The 18,995-nt window shown below is 35.4% G+C and overlaps 1 protein-coding gene across 1 annotated transcript in view; it reads left to right on the top strand.

Annotated features, from left to right (window-relative positions):
• The first annotated feature begins 6,270 nt into the window (after positions 1 to 6,270).
• LOC134226812 (dystrophin) overlaps positions 6,271 to 18,995 on the top strand; it is a 156,236-nt gene continuing 143,511 nt past the window's right edge. Inside the window, exon 1 of the mRNA XM_062707820.1 lies at positions 6,271 to 6,320. The gene's annotated coding sequence lies outside the window, so the exon portion shown is untranslated. The remainder of the gene's footprint in view (positions 6,321 to 18,995) is intronic.

Raw genomic sequence — 18,995 nt, 5'->3', positions numbered from 1 at the left:
GGGTTAGTACAAACACATCTTATGACGAGTTAATCTATTAAATATGTTGACATTTAGATTGCAATTTTGGTTAGATTTTGTAAATGCTTCATAGTTCTATGTATTTGTAGGGAACGCTATAATATACGCTTCATTTTGCAACTCACATGAACATGTGCTATGTAGAATGATAATCGGCTTAATATCAGATACAATCATTCAACCTGGTGGGTAATCGTTCTGCATGAACCATAAAGTACTCTTCCCGTTACAAACGACGAACATTCGTATCGCTTTTAGGTTACTAGTATTTGAATTTATGATACTATTGTGTAGAGAAGAGGGACAATATAGCCATGTAATAACATTGTTTATATTCTGCCATATTGTAAATTTAGTAACAATAATAGGTATATGTTATTCAGTATCATTGCCCATTTAGTTCTGTTTGGCGATTTTGTTCCTTTCTCCCTATCTTTGTTAACGCTTAAATTAGATTAGATTTTGTTGATTCATCTCGCTTTGAATTTGCAGTGAACATCTAAAATGATCATTTGTTTCTCAACTGCATAAGTCTAAAAAATGCGATGAGGATTTATGAATCACACCTGAAAGTGTAAATCGATCAGAGTGTCAAGTCTTGCGTAAGTGAGTAAACATGGGGAGTGTACTATTTCCTCTGTAAATACATTCTTGGAAAGCGCAGTCTTTATTTGAAAACGCTGGTTATTCCAAAGTTTTATGTACGATTTGCAGGATGCTTTGAAAGAAATGGAATCGAATCAGAGAGAGAATATCATGCAGAGTTTGTCGTTCTTAGTGACAGTTCGTCAGCGGCGTGGTAGAACGCCCAATCATCTCATCAAGAGAGTGATATGAAGGAAACATCAATGCAGAATATAGAACAGCAAAGTAATGTTCTGCCTGATCTTCTGCCCGCCACTTTTAGGCTGGCTGAAACGAGGTCTTATTTTCAGTATATCTAGTGATAAACCATTACCACAGGGTACTTCAAACCGAAACCCATCAACTATCAATATAATGAATGCTGGTTGTCGAAATCAAAGAGAAAACGTTAGCACTAAAAAGTCAGAAGAATATCGACACGGCTCTATGGGATACACCTCAGCAGGTCAAATAGTTGATACCATAAACATCTTAGAAACCCGCAACTCATTTGAACCTGAATTTGTTGAAACGGACACATCGTAGGCGTCATCTGATACGGACAATAGTTGTCCATCGCCCAAAACAGAACGAAAGCAGATAGATGCCAAACCATCAATAATGATGGATACTAGTACGCCTAAACAGCAATCATTAGGCGAACGACGACAGCCTTCAATAGATAGGCAACAATTACCCGGAAACACAATTTTGGCAAATCACTCTAGTGAAGTCCGAAACGATGATCGAATCAATCTCAAAGATTTATTCACTAGCAAAGGTGGCACACTTTGGATCCATCGGTTTACAACTTTTCTGCGATGAACGGGACAGTTTTTTCAGTTCTGATAAAGAAATTTATGATGAACCACTTGTATTCTCAGAGGATGAGGACATTCCACGGTATTCTATCGAAATGGCAACGATTCGGACAGTGATACGGTATGGTTTAGAATTATTTTGATTTGAATTTCATCTCATTGTTTGTAAAAAAATCATTAGATTGTATATTTTCGTTTTCAAGTTACTATTTATTCTACACGTTGACAATTCTGTGATTGTATCAATGTATAACAGTCATAACATTCGCCAAGATGAGTAATCGAGACGAATCTCGCACTTCGAACTACTTGGTAATATTAACTGAAGATCAAGCACCATCGTCATATTTAATTTTTAAATTTCTTTGTCGACAGTATTATTTTATATTATTATTTCATGTGCATTTTATTGTGCATTTACATTTGACAAGTTAAAGTTTTTCATTTGTAAGTGAAACTTAGCCAACTACTACAAACTTTATTTTCAAGCCTATATTAGTCTCTACGTCCAATTAGCGTCTGTTTTTTTATTGTATGAATTAGCGCCTGTGTTATTATTATTGAACCATTTTATCTATTGACATGTCTATATAACATTTGAAAACAATTTCAGAGTCGCATCGAGACGCCAAATGCAAGTAAGTTGGGAGAAAAGAGTTTCAAGGTCGTCTCCAGGTGACCAGTCACCATTGAGCCCGATCGGACATATCGATACGATTCGTACAAAAGCTCACCTCTCTCGAGCAACGAGTGAATGAATTGACAAAACGGCTAAATATATGATTAAAAGTTAGAGCAAACGCGTGAGAAAATCGACAACTGCGAAGATGGGCGTGTGTGGAGAATCTAAAATTGACCATTGCTCCAGATGTGCCACGCTTATCTCCCAAGGAGATACACTGATTTTGAAACACATGGCAAGTCCAATGTAATGACTCAACGTTTGATGGATACACAGGCAACTGGGATAAATTCAAGGAAGTTCAAAATTCAAAAACTCTAACTGCACTTAATCATATTTTAAAACGCTATCTATCATATTTTTATGAAACTATTCTAATAAAACAATACAACATCCAGTAAATTTAAATGAAAGCGATTGTTCAACCATGAATACTCGCATCCGAAAGAAAGATCTCGAAGAAATATCGTCCAAAGTGCTAAAGCGAATTGATTTGCTGGCAAAACCCTAAGCAAGGATAATGAAAAGAGTAACCAAACGCATACTGGACATCAAGGAGCGCGGAGGAAGTCAAGTTGGTATTTGTTGCATCGCAGAACGCCTTCAGAAAAGGTATCGAATACGATGACCAATCTCGAAAAGGTGAGTCTAAAAGTTTTCATTCATAATAATAATCATAATCTAGGTAGTAAAATGCGGTCAATGGACATTGGCAAAATTGAAATGACGATGACAGAGGGCCATAATTATTTTTAATTGTTACTTGTACAGTAACATTCGCTAACTGGGCGCTCTTTAACTGGGCTGCTTTTTAACTGGCGCCTTAACTGGGCTACAGCCCAGTTAAAAGCAGACAACCGTCAAAAATAGACGTCAAAAGTAGTTTGACATCTCATTGTCAAAGTAGCAAGGGCATGCAAAGGGAGACGAGTGAATATAATTGATCCTCGAGTAAATGATAATCAGGCGTAATTATTATTTCTATTCAGAAATTAAAACAATAATTAGGTCAAAATAATGTTCAGGAATGTGGAAGACCTTTTAAAATTAACTTCTTGCCCGAAAGCGAGTAATCAATCGAAATCGAAATCAATCGCACCCATTTCAATATCTACCGTTAAAATCTGTTAATCTGTAAGAAGTACCCTCATAATAAACCCGGATCAGTTGAATAATAATCTCGAAGTTGAAATTTATGAACATGGCCAACTAAAATTCAGAATGTGAACCATTCCACCATTGTGAACCATTTAAAGGTCAGCAGTTTGATGGTTATTTCTCTGTGGTTATAAATGACGATTTCAATTCAAAATTTAATGAATTTCGGTTCGGGAACTATTTAAAACTAATCTTGAATAAAAAAATGTTTTAATAATAGGATCAATTGCCCAATTGCTGCTTACATTTTAAAATTGCTGCCAAACAATAATGCATGACTTAAAGCTAGTAGGCTAATGAAGTACTGTGCTAATAGATAGGATATGAATGGTCAGTGGAATGATTCCACTTGAAATTCCGTGAGTAGTAAGGAGCTGACAGTAGAGAAAATTTCGTAAAATGTGGGTAAGCTAAATCTTTTCTAGCTATTACTTTTCCTTACGAAATATATTCCGTACCATTATTCCGTACGGAAAAGTAACATTTCTCATACTGAATCAGCTGTCAAATTTACTTGTAATTTGATCAAATTTTCGTAAACCCATTCCGTAAGAGCAGCGTACTAGGCTTTAGCTAGTTGTTTGAAAAATCAAGAATATCTTGTACAAATGAATAATTTAAAAGCAAACAACAAACAAGGAGTGAGGTCTTTAGATGTAATGTAAATAATTGTGGTTGAGTTGTTTGCATTTTGTTAGATTCGCTCAATTGGCAAATTACTCGTGTTGCATATTTTATTGTTTTTAAAAGCAAAACATTGCATCGACATCACCCTCGGTCCATAAGCGTTTGACAGGTCAGCCCAGTTAGAGCAGCATTCGCTAACTGGGCTGTGCTCTTAGCCCAGTTAGCGAACGGTTACTGTAATGAATTCAAGCGTATCGTAATCACCTAAAGTACGTTGCTTAGAGAATCCTAGAACCAACCCTCACAAACAAGCTTTAAGGTGGTTATAAACAAAGCCAAAATCGGCCATCTTGGAAATCACATGTTTTTGTAGTGATTTTCAAGAGAACGAATTGAGAGAACAACAACGCCCATGGGGATGAAACATCTGCAGATCGTTTGCTTACTCTAAACAATCGATAAGCAAATTTAATTTCTGCATTGTACGAACATTATTACGCTAGAATTGAACTTTTGATAATAGGAGTATCAAATCGTGGTGTTTTGTTTGTTTGTTTGTTTATTTTGACATATTGCACTCAAAGTGCATTCATGTCCAAAATTTACATCTATAATAATATTTCGTTTTAAATTTCTCTTAAGTTATGGTCATTCTGACGGAATCCAAGTTTAAAAGTGCTCGCGTTTTCGGGGCACACCACTGATACGGAAGACGACAACCTGTCATTTTATTATTTCACGCATGCTGCGACGCAGCAAAGCTAAATCAATAAAATGACAGCCACTCTGAATCGAGTGGTGCCCCGAAACGCGAGCACTTTTAAACTTGATTCGTCAGGGACCTTATCTACTTTTTGGCCATTGTTACCGTCATCGTTGTCGTTATTATAGGCCTCGCTGGCTCCAGTTGGGACCGCCACGGAGTAGTTTTTAGCGCTGTTGGTCTGTGTCGAGATCGTTCAATTTTGTTGGCGTATGAGAAGTCACGGTGGTTGGAGCATTAGCTTCTTTGCGGTAGGCCACAAGTGTCGTATGATTGTCCACTACGATGTGGTGTTATTGCTTTCTCCAGCCTAATACGTACTACTCACACCATTCGACACTCCTGGGAAGAAATTTTTCCATACTTCGTTGTGGATAGAGATGACTTTGCCATATTGCTCAATATGATCAGATATGATTTTATTGGCCATTCGCGGCGGAGATCGTGTCTCCTGATGGTGGTAGGGACCATCAACGTAAACTGGTATATTGGTATATAAACTGGTACATGTCATAACGCTTCAATGGGTACTATATAGTAGTACACGAGATGTTCAAACGAGTGTTTGAGATGATGTTGTTTTGTAGTCGGGCTACGCGGAGTCGTGCATCTCAACATACCAGTTTTGAGGTTGTGTAACTGGATAGTTTTAACATCCGCCATGTCAATCTTTATATCTTCCTCGAGAAACTCCTTGACCTGGTCCAACGGCGGTCGCCTTTGGCAGGACACTGAAATCCACGACGAGAGTGACATCTCGTGCCGAATGCAATTTTTCGGAACAAGAACGACACGAATAAATCAATGCAATAGACCAGATATATGAATTGTGCGGAAAGACGTCTGTCGCGCGCGAGAAGTGGCTGTCAACTGAAATCGTGAACTTAAAATTATTGATTGTATAATCACCTTAATTAAGTCTCCCATTTACTACCACTATGGAGTGTTCTGGAAAGTTGTCAAGAAGATTGACTGAAAAAAAATGTCTAAGACAATAGGCTCAATATATTAAAAAGAACAAAATATAGTTGAATTTAGTTTTAAACATTGAACACTGATAAACAATGAATAACTTTGTAGGTACATAACTATAACTCCAATTTTTCAAAAAATCGAGATTCACAAAAAATGACATATTTCTTTCCCAAAATGTCTCGGGTTGAAAAAGTTGCAACCAGTGGTTTCATTTTTATTTTATTTGACCTTTCCTACATATTTACGTTAGTCTTTAGCAAAGATAACTGTTCAAAATTAAATGCATTTTACAGGGCATGAGAGACTTATCGGTCCATTTTGATGAAACCATAGGGCGTTAGTTTGTTTAAACAAAAGTGGAAGCCGAGAAGCAGCAAACATGCTGAGTGAGCAGAGTCTTTGAAAATTCTTGCAATGCTGAATGAATCATCTCCGTACAAAGGGTATTTTTGCCATTGAATTAAATTTTCGTTTTATAATAAATATTTTTTGGTTTCAGGATATCAGATCAATCGGAAACTGTTCAAAGATACGTCCACGATATCAGTAGAGCAGTATCTCCAATGTGACTTAAGTGCTCAAGTGCTAACTATCTCCGATGGATGATAGCTCTAAAGATAACTTGAATAGAAGACTTGTGATAGTACAGGTGAGCATATGGATTCTGTCTTTGTGTTCTATGTTTTGTGTTAATTTACATGAAATTTATATATATGGAATTATTTTTTCCATTGACTATACTATACTAAATTTAGACCGCTTTTAGTTTCTTTCCTGTTTTATAATGTAATAAATATGCTACTCTTGTTTTATTGTTCTTTCTTTTATAATTCTTCTTCTTCTTCTTGGCATTACATCGCACACTGGGACAAAGGCCTCGCAGCTTAGTGTTCATAACACTCCAAGTTATGACTGCGATGTTTGTAAGCCAAGATACCATTTTGCATTCATATATCAGGCGGGTCTTCCACGAAAGGCTAAATCACATAAGGCTGAAAACTCGTAAGGCGAAACGAAAGGCTGAAAAGTAAAAATCTCACATAAGGCTGAAAAAAAAAAGGCTGAAAAATCGTGAAAAACCAATATTAGTGGAAGAATTCACATTTGACGTTAAAAGGGGCACAAACTAAAATGATCCGCAACCTTCCTGTGACTTCTTGTTGTCTTTCAATTGTTATACGGAATTCTTATTTCGTAGTCTATACAGCTCATTAAATTTTGATGTGTCGTCGGGGTGACAATGGGTCAAATGGGGTGAGAATGTATCTGAGGCAGAAGTCTAAAATATAAGAGACCTTTTGAACGATTTTCTCTACGACCTCCAGACTGCCGCTGAGAGCGATGACCTATTCTCACCCCAGACCCATTGTCACTCCTGATGGCGGTAACTTAGAAGGAACAAGACTTAATTGTTCTTGGTTCTTGTATTTAGTGTTGATTCTTGCTAGTGATAAATTATAAGAGACTTGCGAAAGCTAATAAAAATACGTGTGCACTTTTAGATGGTTGAAGACGTAAGAGATCGAATCTGGTTTTATTAATCATCAGTACGCTATTGCTATAATACAGCATATAGAAAGTATACTACATATATATGACATGTTCGAATTATGGTATCGAAAAGGGGTTTAGCCTATTAGGTGAACACATCAGTTCTTTCCTTAAATTAGATTATTATATTTATCTATAATCATCATGCCTTTTCGATAGTATTCAAATTTACAATATAATGCTAACATTTTTTCTTCATATATATAATACTAAAAACATAATTCAATAATTTCATAACTTCAGAACGCAAATCTCATTTGCTCTAAACTTTAACAAAACCATGCTTTCTTCGACTTGAGCACAATCATCTCATATTCAATTCTGATCGCGATTTACTCGTGGCGATCGGACTACGTTTCAACTGCATGAATCGTCTGTTTGCCATCCGGTTTCTCGGCACCACAGGAATGTCTGGAAACCCTAGAAATTCGTCCTCAGAGTCACTCGATTCTCTCTGTCTCTTGATACGCTGCAATGGTATCCTCATCCTTGAACCTGTCGGTCGCCTTTCCATTATTTTCAGCTGTGAGCGATGTGCGTTTAAGGTGTTCTCACGATCGATAACCATACGAATATCGTCGTCCTTTTTCAAAACAATGACCACCGGTGAGACCCACTGCTAACCTGGATAGTGTGATCACATTTTGGTTTTCAGAGAGTTTAAATGCTCCAACACTTTGTCCCTAAGCTTAAATGGCACCTCGTATGCTTTTTTGAAAATTGGTTGATTATCTTTCAATACTAGATCTGCTTCGTGACCCATGTTTTTGATTGATTTCCGAAGATTGCAGTGAATTGAGGCTCATGGCATTAGCAAATGTATTTCTCCAGTGAGGGAAAAATACCTCCAACCAATTTCTACCCAAAAGCGGCACAAAGTTGTTGAACAATCCAAAATGATCAACGATACCTGCTTTTCAATATTGTTAATTTTCACTCTAACTTGAATTTTTCCAAAATGTTCAATCGTTGACCGTTAACTACGATAAGGCTACTAGCATTTCATTACTTTTACATTTTGAAAAATCTTTATGTAGTTAGCTAATGACAGAAACCGCTGCTCCAGAGTCAACTTCCATGTTAATTTTTCTACCATCTATCGAAACCTCTATTAAGGAGCATTTGAACCCCGATTTGATCAACATACAAGCATAATCATTGTCAGAATCGTCCGTATCGCGAATGCTTAGTCGTTTGAAATCATAGCTTTTCCTTTTCTAAATCCTTTTCCTCTACAAAATTAACAGTCGTCGGTTTCTCAATTTTAAGCAGTTCCTTTTTACATGACCTCTTTTCTTGCAAAATTGCAAATCATTGCATGAATATCATCGTTCTCAGGTTTGCGACGGTGTTGGTACGACGGGCGATGATTACGATTATCGTACCGGTTGTAATTATTATAATTACCCTTGAATGTTGTTCTTCCCCTGAGAGCGACTTATGCTAACTAAACTCCGACTACGATACCCGTTTTCATACCTACGTATTTGCTGTCTACCGCACCAATCAGAAGACTCACCGTATTTACTTTGGTTCTGGCCCAAACGATATTTTACTGAATTTATGCTCCTACCACTCTCTTCGTGACCGTTCAGGGTTTGTACACAATTTTGCTAACTCAGTTCTAATAATCATTTGTTCTACCTCATCCAAAGCTATATCGTCCTTCATGAGCAACTTCTGCTTCAATTCCTGATCCCTTAACCCAAATATCGTCTTTTATGGCTTCATCTTTGTGAGCACCGAATCCACATTGAGCGTAATAAGTTTAATACCTAGACATAGTTTTTCGCTTGGTTCAATTCCCTGCTTCCTCATGTGTAGCCTGCCTGTGCATCATATTGTTCTATTTTATCAAACGGTTCTTAAGTTTTCTATCCTATCGGCGTACTATAGTCATCACGTCCTGCCGGATAAATCAATTTAACTTCCTAAAAATCACTGGACCACTCATTGTGATAAAAGGCTTTCTTCATGTTATCTGGAATTATTCAACTGATAGAGTATATCCATACGCTCCATATATTGAGAAAGCTGGATCCTCTAACAAAATGGTCGACGGTTCCAATCAATGAAAATATGTATAATATTACAAGAACAATAGGAACTAAAAGAAGATAATAAGAAAATGAATAGACCGACTTACGTGACCTTTAATTTACAATGGTGAGCTGGTACTTCCAATGGCTACGGTTTTCGTCCAACCTTTATCTCCTAATGACTGGTGCTGATTCTCTATAATTGGCTTCCGTCACACCAAAATTCCTCGGTCTATTTGGACTCAATTGCTGATGCTGATTTATAGCTGGCTGACCTTCACACTTCCACTGTTGTGACTCACAATCAAGTATTTCGCGGATATGTTCACTATTTGGTATTTACCACACGCTTTTACGGATTCATGGGATTGATCCTCACTATCCAACACAGTTTTTCAAAGTGCACCTAATGTAATTAGTTAGGAATTATACACGTTTTATTGCTGGCCTTTTGGTTAGATGATTGTTACACAGCCTCACAAAGACCTTCAAAGATGGCGTATTACACATATTCACGAAACACGTGCTGGGATTAATCTTGCCAATTTTTTATGGATATTGAAATCGTAATCTGTTCGACCAGTAGATGAAACGAACTGATTCCAACACTCCTTAAACAATTAATCATTGTATTCTATATTTAACAGTGGTCAAATGTTCATGGGACACAAGTTCAGTTCTATTATTACACACGGTCAAAATTTTCCCAGAAATTTTCATCACTCAATACTGTTAATTTCATGGAAATTAGTCTTCCAAGTAGCTCCAAGAAAATAATTATTTCCCTCGTCGCCACTGATAAATTATAAGAGACTTGCGAAGAACTAATAAAAAATACGTGCACTTTTAGATGGTTGAAGACGTAAGAGATCGAATCTGGTTTTATTAATCATCAGTACGCTATTGTATAATACAGCATATAGAAAGTATACCACATAATATATATGACATGTCTGAATTATGGTATCGAAAGGGTTTAGCCTATTAGGTGAACACATCAGCTAGATGCTCTTCAATTTTTTTCTTTATTCTTCTCTCTTCTTCCTTCTTCTTTTTCCTTTTTTATTCTTTCTTCCTACTCCTGTTTTCTTCTTCCTCCAATTTCCTTCCTTTTTCCTTCTTCTTTCTTTTTTCTTCATTCGTGTTCCTCCTTCTTTCTTGCTTCATCATTCTTCCATCTTTATCCTTCCTTCTTCCTTGTTTCTTCTTGCATCATTCATATTTCTTTCATCTTAATCTTACTTTTTCCTTCTTCCTTCTATGTTCTTTCTTCAATCTTTCATCTTTTTCCTTCCCTTCTTCCGTCTTCTCTCTCTTCTTCCGTCTCTTTCTTCTTTCCTCCTTCCTTCGTCTCTGTGAAATTTTTATTAAGTATTCTTTATACTTTATTCTTAATTATTTATTCTTTATTCTTCATTATTTATTCTTTATTATTATTTTTTTATTCTTCTTTATTCATTATTCTCTATTCTTTATCAATTATTCACTATCCAACCACTCAACATACTTGGTACAACATATAGTATGGTTGGGATTCATTTCATCCCATCATTTCAGCCTTTCGATAGTTTAGCCTTTATATATCAGCCATATGTGTTTCAGCCTTTCGTATGACACCCTGATGCTAACACGGTGATACTTTTATTATGCCGGGAAGTCAAACTTCCAAACGAAATCTAGACTGGCACTGAATCGAACCCAGCCACCCTCAGCATGGCTAAAAGCAAGCGCGCGTCTTACCGCACGGCTAAGGAGGACAATTATTGTTCGCTTTTTGCAAATAAATTAGAGCCATATATAATGACACACGATCACGAATAAAACACCCTGATACAACAACATAGGACCACTGCTTTCGGCAAGACTGGATTCTTCATTTTGGATTTCCGTAAAAACCGGAAAAGTGTTGTCGCTAAATATTTAATGATTGTGGAATTGAGAGCATTTGTGCTTTGACGCTGACTTCAAGTGTAACAAATATTTATTACATTCTGAATACTCGTTCATTATTAGAATATATGTGTGTGCTTTCCCGGGAAGCTTACAAGACTGATAAAAGCAACGGTGGTGGTGTGCGAAACTGTGTAAAGATTTCAGGCGAACACTCCAGTTCGTTTGAATCGATGTAGACTTAATGAACGTTGCCGGTTGTTCAATATTGAGAATAGTGTCATATTTAAAATGGTGGCAGAACTACGTATACTTTTTTTGAATTTCATATCAGTTATGCCGCCTTTCGAAATAATAGGATTATTCACATGTTAAATAATTAAATTTATGCATTCCAGTTAAACCAATCCAGTTATTTTAATCTTTTTGACCCTTCCTTCGGAAGTGTCTATAATTTCACTTTGTATGCGTTACACAGACGTGTTACGTATTAATCTATTAATACATTTTATGAATTATGAAGTAGAATGTATCGCATTTGAAACAAATTCATTTTAATATTGAACCTATAATTATAACAAATAATATAATATGAAAATCTGATTTGTTTTATAGAAACAATTGATATAGAAGATTGTTTCAAAAAATCTTCTCAGAATTAAAGCAAAAACGTAAAAAGCAAAAGGGATTTCTAAATTTTCTGCGGTGGAAGTCGGATAGCAAATGTGAGCATGTTTGAGACACATTAGAAACTTATTTACATGTATGTAAATTCTGAAATTTACTGCCGTATTTTATGGTATTATGTTACTAAAATTATGCACCATAAGACGAAATACATGTTATAATTGAACACTCCTGAGTTTCATTCAGATAAATGTCTGATCTAGTTAGTTCTAGATTAATTAATCAAAATATTTCCATGATTAAGGAAGGTCAAATCATTGTAGGTGGAATCTGGGATTAAAGTAAAACCAAAAAAAATTCAAACAAAACAAAATCTATCAAAAAAAATCAAAATGACGATTATGATGAACCCGCCACATTCCCTACAAAGTTTTGAGCTAGACGAGTTATCGTTAAGGTAAATAATTAGGATCGATTTAATCAGATGCAATATCCAAAAAAAGTGAAATTAAACAAAATTAACAAAATCCGTCCATTGTAAGCTTCTTGGGAAAGCTGTTCTTGTGTTTGCATAACCAACAAAGAAAAGTATTTTCGAGCAGTAACATTGGATGCGATAGAAAAGTTCCAATGACATGTTATTATCATCTTGATTCGCTTTGGCATTGTCGGCGCAAGCGCTCACAGTCGTTATCCATGGCAGGTGTGTGCTAATCCGACGCAGTTGGCATTCATTTATAAATAACATTTAAGGCCATTGCACAAAACAAGCTTCAGTATTGATTCAAAGAAGATACTAGTTTATGTAATGTTTGCGTTCTATAAATATCTCGACGAAAATATCCATACAAATTGCACGTAGAACATAGGTTCTCCAGAAGGTGTTTTGCATTGCTGATGTTTCGATTAAATTTTTATTCTATTTTATCTTTGTAGAAAAACAAGAAGAGCTCGGGTTGATTGAGAACTGCAATCAAATCTACAAAATATAGAAAACATGGATGTTTTGGAAAAGTGAGTATAAATTTTTTCTTCTATGCTTTATTATACAGAGATGATGTATATTATTTTATAGGTCCAAAGGAATTGTTGATGCATTGATGAAGTTGTTAATGCACTAGTATAAATCGTAGCTCTATGACGAATGTGGCGAAAGTTACTCCCATAGTTTTGAAAGCACCATACAAGTGATAATCAAGGTAATATTACTAATCAACAACTTTGTAAACAATATATAAACGGTGTAATTTACAGAAATGAAGGGTAGTGCCAGGTTCATTTGCAGCAAAGTCGCGTCTAAGGTCAGCAGCTTTGACCAACAATTTTGACAGATCAGTTGACAAATTACTGATTTTGGAAATGGAACGAGATGCTCAAGAAGCATTGATTGTAGTGTGGATGCGGCATGATTTTGGGTGCAATGGATAAACAAAAGGTATAACAGTCAGTGATGGTCAAATAAAGACTTAAAAAATTGTGGGTCAATGCAGCGAACGAGACGGCTACGTTAGTTTAGCGGACGATAGAAATCAACCAGTCAGACATTTGATGCTATCCAACAATTTGTTAATTGTTTTAATTACTCCAGTTGATCTTGCTTAACAAAGTAGAAATGAGAGCATATTTTGGTTTTCAGAGGTTGCTTCTAATTTTCATAAATTAAAGCAAATTGATAACTCATTTTAAAATCATAGGTATGAGGGGTCCCCAGTAGCCTTGCGAGCAAAAGCGTAGGATTGCAAATCCAGAGCTGACGAGTTCGATTCTCGGTCCTGCCTAGGATGTTTTAGGGTGGGAAACATTCTCGACTCCCTTGGCATGGAGTGTCCATCCATTCCATTATACTTGCCACACAAGATACACACCCATGCAATGGCGGGCATAGAAAAGCTTTCAATTAATACCTGAGGAAATGCTAATAGAATACTAAGTTCAATAGCAGGCCAAGTTTCAGCTGGAATCTAGACCCGTTGAAGAAGAAGAAGAAAAATTTGTATTAAATAATAGTTGACATCATATTTTGTTTTCAATGTAATCTTAATCTTAATATCTATTTGCTATTATTTTGTTATCCCACTTTGCTCGGATACCTAGCCTAGTAGTATGATGTACGGCTACAAAACAGGACCATGTTTTTTTTCTGTTGGGTACATTTTTCACAGCGACCATCCTTAGGGTGGCTGGGTTTGATTTCCAATCCGGTCTAGGAAATGTATATATAAACATATATATTAGGGTGGTTCAAAAAATCGATTTTACTTCACAGCGCTCATCTGATGCTTTATCATCTTCTGAGTGTCCTCTGAAAATTTAAGCTCATTTGGATTAAAACTGATTTAGCACAAGTCGTTTCAAGTTTAGCATAGCATATCTGACCGCACACTATCCTGGGTTGGCTGTCGATAGGGACGTTAGATGCGCCAGAAAAACAGCCTGGGGCTTGGCATGTTTTTCATTTAACGATCCCTTTGTTCAACACCTGGCCAGGTCCTTACGATCAGTGGGGATTTGGGTGGGAAGTGTTGATTAGATACCTACTTAAGAAGATGCGGAGAACTCGCGCGACCTTCATAGGTATCTGGAGTTGGAGTTTGGATGGGTTATTAGGGGTGCTTTTCTTGGCGAAAAAGCGTAAATATTATATTTTTATTGGTATTGATATTGTAAAAGGTGATGTTTTGTTATTGAATGTAATATGAATAAAAAGATTTTGGCAAAACAATTGCATTGATTTTGCAATCTGCAGTATATTTCTGAAATAATAAATTGTAATAATATTAGACTTTGTAGTGTGATGCTGCTTCAGAATCTTCGTCAGCACCCAATGTTTCTGAAAGTGAAGATCAATAATTGTCATTTGGTTAGGTAAAGACATTTCACTAAAAATCTCAAAATAATTTTCTTAACAAATCGTTTCTGACAAGCTGATTGTTTATAAATTTTTATGTGAGATTATTTAAAATATATGGAGCTCCGTGGTAATTTAAGAACATGTATGGAAATATTAAGAATAAGTAAAGAAAAAACGTTAAATTTGAAATTTGAAGAAATTTAATTTTTTTCATATTTGAATAAAACCTAATAATAAAATATAAAATTATGTTACTATAAAAACATGAAAATGTGTAAATTTAAATATATGAAAAAAATACGAAGATTCAATAATACGAAAATATGACAATACATAAATATAAAGTTATAAAAATATGGAGTTAAGAAAATGGGAAACATGATAATATGATATTATATATAAATATAAAAATATTAAATATAAATGAATAAAATTATAAAATAGTAGGGATGAGAAAGACGGCCCTGGCAGGTCCCACTCCACTACTGGCAGGGGGGTTTTTGTCGCCCAAACTTTATGAAATTTGGCCACAATATTCTTTGATAGGCAAAGAATGCTTAGGCCAAATTTGAGCCTAGTCAGTCATAAAAAAACCCCTGCCAACAATAGAACAAAACCCGCCAAAGCCGTCATTCCCCCTATCTAAATACGAAAATATGAAATAATGTAACGATACAGTAATACGGAAAAGTGGAAATATGGATGTATTCAAAAATAAATATACTAAAATATGAAAACATGAAAATTTAAAAAAAAAATATGAAAATATAGAAACATTAAAATTTGATGTTTAATGTTTATAGCATATAAAAAATAGAAAAGTATGAATAAGGGAATATGAAAATGTTATAATACAAAAATATTGAACTATATAAATATGAAAGTATAAAATATGCGACCATAAAAATATGAAAAATAAAAACATGATAATATGACACTATAGAACTATGAACTATGAAAACAACCTGAAAATATGAAGGCATAAAAATATAAAATACGAATTTATGAAATTATGAAATTATGTAAAAATATGAGATTTTAAGAATGTGGAAATGTGACGCAGTGAATATACGAACATATAAAAAACATGATAGTGAAAGAATTTGTATATATGAAAACCCTGATTGATATACTAGCGTTGTTTGTGCCTTTCTCGTGCATGCAGTGATGAACTTAATATCAAATTTAAAAAATCACTCTAATGAAGCTTAAAAAAATCTCTTTCATTAGAGAGATAGCAAGATAGGTAGATTATAAGAGAACATACAGAAAATGTGTGAAATTTAATGGGAAATATATGACTAATGCTGAAATAAAACATAAACAAAAAAGAAAGATTGAAAATATAATATTATTATCATGAAGATGCTCCCACTATCCGCAGTGTAGTAAGTGTTAAACCGTTGGCCATCTCCTGCTCAAACTTTCATCATAAACTTTCATTGTTTTGCGCCATCTGTTGGAAAAACTCAAAAGCTACAAAAGCTTGGAAACAGGAACACTTGGAACACGGAGCATTAGCTCAGTAACATAGTTACCAGTTTGGTTTATGTTTATGTTTAGAACTTATGTATCTTGTTGGGTGGTATTTATATTTTTTGTTAGAAGATGAAAATGAATGTTAATGCGATCGATGAATAAAATCTTTCAATTGCAATATAAAATGAATACATGGAAAAATCTCACCGGAGTTGTCTGCTTTCTTGAGCTTCGTTGCTGAGTTTAGGAGTTGTGGTTGTGGGCCCTCCTTAGCCGTGCGGTAAGACGCGCGGCTACAAAGCAAGACCATGCTGGGTGGCTGGGTTCGATTCCCGGTGCCGGTCTAGGCAATTTTCGGATTGGAAATTGTCTCGACTTCCCTGGGCATAAAAGTATTATCGTGCTAGCCTCATGATATACGAATGCAAAAATGGTAACCTGGCTTAGAAACCTCGCAGTTAATAACTGTGGAAGTGCTTAATGAACACTAAGCTGCGAGGCGGCTTTGTCCCAGTGTGGGGATGTAATGCCAATAAGAAGAAGAAGAAGGAGTTGTGGATCTCCAGTATTGCTACGGAGATATTTCTGACAATCGGATATGTTTGAGCAGACCCCGTTTCTCAAGGTCTTTGGAGCATAGGCAGCACAATACATGTCGGTCCACTGCACTTTAATTTTATAAAAATATTTCCGCTAACACTGGCGCACCTTTCACGACGAGACAATCCAAGAAAATTGAAAAAAAAAACTGAGCAGCGAACAATCTTCGTAATCCACTATCACTTGGGCCGGCACTCGAATGTATTGCAGACATCCACTTTTATTTGAATATTGGGACATTTATCTTCCGAATCATCACTTTTTCACCGAATTATAACTTTAAAAATTAACAAAAACACATTTATTTGGCGGAGCACAAAATTAACGCGACCGGCATATGGCAGTGTAGCCAACTTCCCCCTTTAGCACAAGTCGTTTCAAGTTTGCATACAAATTAGTATGAGGAAATTTTTTTTTTCATTATACGGTTAATGACGCTTCCTCATTAAACGCAGGTTAAAGAAAACCTACATAGCTAGAAGGAATACTCAACAGTTTTCACCCAACGAAAACCGCATGTTGATTAATTGCCCCAATAATTGGTAATCGATTTTAAGACAGGATGCGAATCTTTAGTAATGATCGTTAAACTTCTTTGAGGGGATCACTGAAATGTGCAGTGCAACATAGTAGCCTGAATTTGTGTGTGCTATCTTTCGCTCCACGAGCAGCAATGTTGCCTGTTGATGATGAGTTACGCAATTAGCTCTAGAAAACCATGGTATAAATTAAATTCGATTACTAATTTGATTGGAACGATTAATTAAGATGCGGTTTTCGCTGAGTGAAAGCTCTTGAGTATTCCTTTCAGCTATGTAGGTTTTCTTTTAACCTGCGCTTAATGAGGAAGCGTTATTATCAGTATAATGAAAAAATAAATTTCCTCACTTGCATGCAAAGTTGAAACGGCTTGTGCTAAATCAGTTTTAATCCAAATGAGCTCAAATTTTCAGGGACACTCACAACATGATAAAGCATCAGATGAGCGCTGTGGAGCAATATAGATTTTTTGAACCACCCTAATATATATAAACATTTCATCGTGTTAGCTTCATTATATACAAATGCAAAAATGGTAGCTTGGCTAGAAACCTCGCAATTAATAACTGTGAAAGTGCTTTTAATGAAAACTCAACTGCGAGACGGAAGATGTAATGCTAGCGAAGAAGAATAACAGTCAGGAGATTTGGCGATTTAATACAGCGATTTTAATCAGTCTTTGCACTGCCGATATACGCATAACTGTACCATGTATATAGGGATTCCCTATATGCATGGGACAAATATGCGTTTGACGGCAGTACAGTTTAGACCTAGGTTAGAACTTCTACTACATGTTATTCGGAACTTACATATATGCTTTTGCCTTTTTCATTCTAGCTTATATATGTTGTCTTCTGCCTTCTGTCTTCTGTTGAGTAATCCTTGGTTAGCTAAACCAGCATGAACTTTCCTCTCTTCATAATATTCGCTTTTTTTCATTCGCTTGTTTTAGTTATCTAATAGTAAAATTACACAGAAATTAAATGAACAGGGAAGGAATCACTTAAAATTTAAATAGCAAGTGTAACATCCATATGATGGAAGCACCGTGCTTAAATTGTTCTGAAAACTCAAATTCGATTCATCCACCAAACAGCTTCAAAACCATTATACTAATTGGCATTATAAAAAACAAATCTGATTCTTTTCGAAAATTAATTTTTTTTTGTCAAAATTATGAATAAAAAAACTAATCTAATATGGTAGGAGAATTATGTTTGAGCTTTTAGTAGAATGTCTTCACTTGTCATAAGACGAGTTCGTACTATCCCATTTAATTCGACCACTTGATTGTACCTTTGTCAGATGTATTAACCTATATCTATCTAGGTACATGAACTTATTCTACTACAGTGTTTATTTCTACTCGCTTGTTACGTTTAATTTTGTGGCTTAATGCTCAGGTATAAATTTGAAGAGTAAGGAGCTACCATTTCCTTGATTCTTATTCAACAACCGCGTTTGCAGCTGTCGGTAGATTTTCAAGCTCTCGGCAACATCAACAACGGGGAAGAAACATTTCTTGAAATTTTAATGTTTGATATCGTAATTGAATGATTTTCCTGACATACATGTTCACTGTTCAGCTGCATTAGATCTATATGCATAATTTAATCCCTTATCAGTTTCCCTCTTAGCCTTATTTACTTCTGCAGTATGTTCTTTGAAACTTATATCTAAAGATCTTTTGTTTGAGCTACATATGAATAATTTGTTTGAAAAACTGCATATGTCCATTTTACAC

This window comes from Armigeres subalbatus, chromosome 3 (genome assembly GCF_024139115.2).
Source record: "Armigeres subalbatus isolate Guangzhou_Male chromosome 3, GZ_Asu_2, whole genome shotgun sequence".
Taxonomy (NCBI): domain Eukaryota; kingdom Metazoa; phylum Arthropoda; class Insecta; order Diptera; family Culicidae; genus Armigeres; species Armigeres subalbatus.
The sequence above is the reverse complement of the archived record's forward strand: the minus strand, read 5'-3'. Positions and strand labels throughout refer to the sequence as shown.